The sequence below is a fragment of the Triticum dicoccoides genome, chromosome 1B (genome assembly GCF_002162155.2).
Source record: "Triticum dicoccoides isolate Atlit2015 ecotype Zavitan chromosome 1B, WEW_v2.0, whole genome shotgun sequence".
Taxonomy (NCBI): Eukaryota; Viridiplantae; Streptophyta; class Magnoliopsida; order Poales; family Poaceae; genus Triticum; species Triticum dicoccoides.
The window spans coordinates 11366793-11372231 of record NC_041381.1 but is presented as its reverse complement, the minus strand read 5'-3'; positions in this window follow the sequence as shown (position 1 = coordinate 11372231).

The window sequence follows — 5439 nt, the reverse complement described above, 5'->3', positions numbered from 1 at the left end:
ATGTCTCACAAACCAACACCATTAATTATTCACACATACACATGCATATACATATACAATTCCTCCTACATATATATATGTTGCCTTTGGTGCCTCCGGAGCACGATGACAAATGGTTCATGGGGGCGGTAGCGGGTAATAGTATTCTCCTGTGGGATCTATGACCTGGTCGAGCAAAAATCCGGCTATTTCCTCTTGAAGTGCTAGTATGCGGTCCAATGGTAGGAGCTTATCCCGCACCGATCTGAATTGTTAAGAAGAAGATCAATATGCATGTGTGTTAGTTGTGTGACTAGATATCGATAATGGTGTGAATAGTGTTCTGACAAACGTACCCAGTCCTGTCTATCAGATCTGCTCCTTTCGCACGTCATCATGCGAATGTTCTCCAAACGTAGTATGCACACAGATTATTCCCAGGCGCCTGCCTCAGGGCCTTTACGAGAATGGAATTGAATCAGATAATGATTAATCAAGCATAATAATTAATTAATGATATTGAAACAAGAATTAAAGAGATGGTAGCTAGCTAGTACTATTTAATTACTTACCTTGGGTCGATGCCAAAACAACTTTTTTGGCCACGTGCCTGGAGTCACCTTGATGAACTTTGCCCATGTCCTGCCCGCCGGCAAAAAAAATTAATAAAGGGGTTATTAAATAGTTCATATCAAGAAATGACGAACTAATAATTAATAGGCCGAGATATAGTTAATAATGATTAAAATTACCTGTTGACTATCCCCTTCACGATGGTGTAGTCTTTATCTTCTTTAGTTAGTGAGTCCAGTAATTCAACTTTTCCTTCCTCAACTTTAATGTCTAACAAGACCCAGTGCCAACTGCATACGCACACGTTTGCATGTCTTAATTAAGCGGGCATGTGCATAAAATTAATCAACTACCGTAAACCGTATACACTTAGGTAGCTAGTAAGCAAAAATAGAATTTGTAGTACAAGACAGTGTGACTCACGGGAAGTTGTAAGGAAGTAGTATATCTTCATTGCTATTGAGGCGCTTCAAGAACTCTAGCATGCTTTCCTCTAAAGCATCTTGACAATGTTCAATCTGTGATATGTCCTGATTAATGGTATTTGGGTCAATGAACCCAACGCCATAAAGTCCAGCTTTTTTCATTTCATACATCTTCATCCTGCATATAATACTACAGAAAAAGAATATAGTGAGGATAATTACATATAATGATTGATCAAAATTATCACTACATAACTAGCTTGAGACTTAAATTACAGAAAGAAATCACTTACAGACAATAGCAACTGATGATAGACTTGTCGAGTGCGTCTTGATTGTATAACTGAAATAGTTCTGGATACTCAATGCTCAGAGCTTTCTCATGGTAATAATGCTCATGCTTGACATTCACCATGAGGGACTCTCGATTGGAAATCTTGGTAATGTTCATGTACCATTGATGTAATTGATACATTCTTGTTGGGAGGTCCTTGACCTTGTCTGGATGGACCAAAGGTTTGCCCCGGACATATTGCCATGCTATTTCTGATTCTTTAAGCGTAGGCATGGGCTCGATTTCGAGGAGTTTTCCAACAGAGATATTGAGCATTTGAGCCTGCATTATATGATCCTCCGTTATTACCACATCGCCTTGCTGGGGAACGCTAATGGTTTGCCCACAATAATATTTGGCGCGCGTACTACTCCTCTCATGTGTTGTTGGCACAACAAGCGGGGGGGTCGCTTGCGCCGCCTGTTCTCCCAACTGGGGAACGGTTTTCCTGCATTTTTTGCCAGCTGCTTGTTGGCTCGAGCTCGAGATCGCTTCCTTCTTTAGCCGTTCTCGATGTAGTTTCCTGATTTGGCGCTCATAGTCTGAGTCAACAGGCTTGGGAGCTGGTTCTCTAGCTATACGAATGAAGTGGTCAATTACTTTCTCAGGCACTTTCTCCTTTGGCGGCGGTGCCGGTTTCGGTCCAAAATGGGCGTCCACTTGGGCCTGCACTATGGCTGTGTTTTGCTCCTCGGTCATGTCGTAAGGCCTCTAAGGAAGAGGAGCGAGGCTTGGACCATATTTATATCGCTTGTCTCCGCCTGTACTTCCTGAACTACCTCGACTCGTACCGCTACGCACCAAAGCTGCGGCATGTCTCTTCTGTGATTGCTGAGACGGCGGAGATGGCTGACGTGGAGTTGGACCAGGAGAAGTGGCCTGACGATGTGCCGGACTTGAAGCAGGAGGTGTGGCCTGACACGGTGCCGGACTTGAAACCGGCGGAGGAGGTGGCGGACTTCGAGGAGGAGTCGTCTCACGTGTTCGTGGACTTGGAGGAGCGGGAGTCTGCTGACTCGGTGGCGGACTTCGAGGAGGAGTCGTCTCACGCGTTCGTGGACTTGGAGGAGCGGGAGTCTGCTGACTCGGTGGCGGACTTCGAGGAGTCGGCAGACGACGCGGTGTCGGTGGACTTCGAAAGATGATGCAATCCTTTCTCCATAGGATGATACGATGTATGGCCTCTCCCAGTGTGCGCTCGTCTTCACCTCCAGGAATGCCAAGCGTTAGCCCCGAATATGGCTCCACCACTTCATCAACCATGACACGAGCATAGCCCTCTGTAATCGGGATGCAATGGTAGGTTGCTTCGGGGGTCATTGGAAAAGCAACGACGTCCGCCACCTTCATGGATATGTTCTTCATTTCGGAGTGTAGCTCACAATTAGTGTTCTCTATGATGTCATCCACAGGGTATGTATCCAGCAGTGTGTCGCCCGGGGCAGAACCAACGCTGCTTCTCGACATGGATGGGACGGTGCTATCCAATGATGGACGATCATCCGCTTGCTGCTGTCGCTGCTGAGACCCCCTTTCCTGGCTAAGTGAGTCGATCTGCTGCTGCTGGAATTTGAGTGCGAGGTCCGCATGCCTTGCTTCTAGGCCTTGAAGACGTTCTGCGTCCTGCTTCCTCTACTCCTCCTCCAGCTTCCTCTTCTTCTCCTCCTCCATCTTCTTTCTTGCACGGGGCCTGTAGTCGTCATTCCAGTCCGAAAAGCCCTCATAACAGGGAATAACACCCATGCCTCGTGTTCTTCCCGGGTGTTTAGGATTTCCCAGGGCGCGCATAAGCTCGTCGTTCTCTCTGTTGGGCGTGAACACCCCCGCTCGAGCTTCTTCTATTGCGTCAAGTATCTTTTGTTCGGCTCCTTTTAGACTTGCCTTCTTCGAAACCAGGCCTGTCTTCGGGTCCAACGCCCCCCCATGCGCATAGAACCAAGTTCTGCACCTGGGCGGCCAGCTCCTAGTAATCGGGGTGACCCCTGCACCCTCCATCTCTTGCTCAGACTTATCCCACTTAGGCAATCCCACCGGTAGCCACCTGGACCCAGCCTACGGAACTGTGTCTTTCTTGCGGCATTTGCCTTGTTTTTCATCGACCGTTCCTTAGATAATTCTGAATCCTTGAAGGTCACAAAATCGTCCCAGTGTTCTCTTTGCTTCTCTAGTGTTTCCTTGAAATCTGGAGTCTTCCTTTCATTAGCAAGGTAGTTGGCCATACAGTTTTCTTGTGGGTGTTGAATGCAATTGCCATCTTCTTAAGAGCAGCGGCCTTGACTTTCTCCACATCTGCTTTAGTGAAATGATCTGGTAGGGTGAAATGTTCCATCAGAGATTTCACCAGGTCTTCTTTGGCTCTTCCATCGACCCAAGTAACACCTGGACGTTTAGTCTTTGGCTCTTTCCATTCTTGAATGGAGATCGGGAGTTTGTCCTTCACAAGAACTCCGCATTGACGAGTCCACTTTTCCGCAACGTTCTTAGGCGTGAGGGGTTCGCCACTAAGTTTGGTGGATTCGATGTGGTACTTTACACCATCCTTTAACAATCTGCCCGGGCCTCGCTTTGTCTTGCTGTCTGTAGAAGCAGATTTGCTCGATCTGGAGGGCTGAAAGAAAAAAAATCGATTCGTTAATATATCTTCAATAAAAAAACATGTGATGATCACCAGGATGCATGCTTATATAAATATATACCTCGCCGGAAGTCTTTGTTATTTGAAGATCAGCATTGTCTGTGTCATCACTAACATTGTCTGTGTCTTCACTAACATTGTCGGTGTCATCATAATCATAGTTCATGACTTCATCAGCTCGGTCGTCGAGATCGAATATCTTTTCGTCACCCTCTCCGGTATTGTTCAGATATTGGGAGCCGTCATCATTCAGATCATCTAGCCTATGAGGGCTGCGTATGATGTCGAACAATTCCTCTTCTCTCTCTCTGCCGGTATTGTCCGCCATAGCTTTTAGTTTTCTAATTAATACAAAAGAAATATAAAACAATTTAGTATTCAAATTACAATGCATGGATGCAATTAATCAATAAGGAAAAACTGAATCTCGAATACATCATCTCGAATATATAATCTCGAATACATTATCGTCTTAAGATATATAATCTCGAATACATCGTCTCGAATATTATATATCGAATACATCACTGGCTAGGTACCTAATAAAGATCGAGCACTACAGAAGAATCTAGGGCGCCACTCGCGGTTCCTGGGGTGCGGGCGGTGCACACCCAAAGAGAAGGAACCATCACAGGATCATATCTCCGGTCATCTGCCCAAAGAACCCGCCAAGTAGTGGAGAACCTGACGTCGTCCATAGCAGCCATGTACCGATGGACGTGCTCATCTTCCTCCCTGACACGGCGACGCACCACCTCCAGCGGGACCGGCTGCCTCTGCACCGAATGTGGCCCACTCGAACGCCACCAAAGAAGATCAGGGTCGACGACGGGACCCGAGGTCGGGTTCCTCACCAAGCGGCGCGCCCCTCCAGGTAGCACCTCCCAGTGCCATCCCGGCGGAGCCCAGTCCCGGACATGGGTCCTCTGAAGCATGACATCGTCGCGAACGGGTCGACGGCGAGGATGCGGGCTGGGCATATCATCGAGAACAAATACTATATGCCCGCAAAAAGTAACATTTTTTAAATAATTGGATTGTGATAACTAAAATTCTATATATATGCAAATTCTAACAATTTGACATTAATCTAATTCATCTAACTAAAACTAATTCTAAAATTTCCTGATTATATAACTAACATTTCTATAACAATTCTAATTTTTATATAACTAAAAAACAGAAAAATTGCTAACATTTCTATAAATATTTCTATAACTAAAAAACAGAAAACATTTATAACATTTCTATATATATAACTAACATTTCTAATATTTATATAACTAAAAAACAGAATAATTTCCTGACATTTCTATAACTAAAAAACAGAAGAAAAAAAATTAACAAAACAAACTAATAATGTGTGTGTGTGTGTAGTGTGTGTGTGTGTAGTGTGTGTGTGTATAGTGTGTGTGTGTGTGTGGACATGGCGGCCGGGGCGAGCTCACCGGCGAGGCGACGACGGGGCGGCTACGATGGGGCGACGGGACGGG